The 1873-nt window shown below is 42.7% G+C and overlaps 1 non-coding gene across 1 annotated transcript; it reads left to right on the forward strand.

Annotated features, from left to right (window-relative positions):
* The first annotated feature begins 1416 nt into the window (after positions 1-1416).
* TRNAR-CCU (transfer RNA arginine (anticodon CCU)) lies at positions 1417-1489 on the forward strand. The gene has a single exon. It is a non-coding gene; the product is annotated as a tRNA-Arg (tRNA).
* Positions 1490-1873: the final 384 nt, after the last annotated feature.

Raw genomic sequence — 1873 nt, forward strand, 5'->3', positions numbered from 1 at the left:
GAGACAAGATTGTTTAAAGATTAAGCCTCATACCATCACTGAGTTCAGATTACAGGCTCACTGAATTCTTATATCTTATGTGGGTGAGGAATATCTCTGAAATACCCTAGCCCATCCCCACATTCTGAATGCCTTTGATTTCACCAGCAAGGGCCCATTTTTCACATACATTTTGCTAATTAGTGAGGTCTCACAACTGAAGCGACTTAGCAGCAGCAGCAGCAGCAGCACATGCTGACTGATGTTATATTATGTAAACACCTCTGAATGTGGACTCGTAATTGTGAACACTGATATGCCAGGTCAAAGCTGGAATTTACTGGGACAAATATAGTACCATTCTCTCTTGGCTAAAGTACTTTAAATTGCAGGGAAAAAAAATTGACTCAATAATGTGAGCGATATTTATGGTATAGTTTAAGTAATGGAGAAGTACCAGCAAGGAAACAGACTGAATTCCCAGACCTTATAGAACTTAAGAGCTAGTAGGAAAAACTAGGAAAACAGAGCGTAAAGGGGAGAAAGTGATACAGGTAGTGTGTCAAAAGCTGATGAACAACTTCCACTTTCAATCATGTTGTCATCATTGTCACTGACTTGCCCTCCTGCCATCAGTTCAGTTCAGTTTAGTCACTGAGTTGTGTCCGACTCTGTGCGACCTCGTGGACTGTAGCATGACAGGCATCCCTGTCCATCACCAACTCCCGGAGCTTGCTCAAACTCACGTCCATCGAGTCTGTGATGCCATCCCACCATCTCATCCTCTGTCATCCCCTTCTCCTCCCGCCTTCAATCTTTCCCAGCATCAGGGTCTTTTCCAGTGAGCCAGTTCTTCGCATCAGGTGGCCAGAGTATTGGAGCTTCAGCTTCAGCATCAGTCCTTCCAACGAATATACAGGACTGATTTCCTTTAGGATGGATTGGTTTGATCTCCTTGAAGTCCTAGGGATTCTCAAGAGTCTTCTCCAACACCACAGTTCAAAAGTATCAGTTCTTTGGCACTCAGCTTTCTGTAGAGTCCAACTCTCACATCCATACATGACTACTGGAAAAGCCTTAGCTTTGACTAGATAGACCTTTGTTGGCAAAGTAATGTCTCTGGTTTTTAGTATGCTGTCTAGGTTGGTCATAGCTTTTCTTCCAAGGAGCAAGCATCTTTTAATTTCATGGCTTCAATCACCATCTGCGGTGATTTGGGAGCCTAGGAAAATTAAGTCTGTCACTGTTTCGATCATTTCCCCATCTATTTGTCATGAAGTGATGGGACTGGATGCCATGATCTTAGTTTTCTGAATGTTGAGCTTTAAGTCAACTTTTTTACTCTCCTCTTTCCCTTTCATCAAGAGGCTCTTTAGTTCCTCTTCACTTTCTTCTTCTTCCTTCTGCCATGGAGAACTAGAAAAGGGGACAAGGACTTCCCTAGTGGTCCAGTGGCTAAGACTCTGCACTCCTAATGGAGGGGACCCAGGTTCAATCCCTGGTCAGGGAACTAAATCCCACATGCTGCAACTATGCAGCCAAATAAATAAATATTTTTTAAAAAAGAAAAGAAAGAGAAAGAAAAGGATATAAGAGTTTTGAAGCAATGGTTTGAAGATGCTGGACCACGGGGAGCACAGAGCGAGCTTCCAGAGGAAGGGGAAACCATCAGTGTGAGACCTACCATCTCCCATGGATTAGACCTGCAAGGACTTAATCAGAAGGATGCATATCGTATAACTTCTAGAGTTGAAAAGTGCAATACCTGGAAAGAGAAAACTCACTTGAAGGGATTAATAGCAGATTTAACACTGCAGAGGGAAAAAGTTAGTGAAATCAAAGACACAGCAATAGAAACTCCAAACTGAAGCACAGAGAGGGAAAAAAGTGCTGA

Source organism: Budorcas taxicolor, chromosome 12 (genome assembly GCF_023091745.1).
Source record: "Budorcas taxicolor isolate Tak-1 chromosome 12, Takin1.1, whole genome shotgun sequence".
Lineage (NCBI taxonomy): Eukaryota > Metazoa > Chordata > Mammalia > Artiodactyla > Bovidae > Budorcas > Budorcas taxicolor.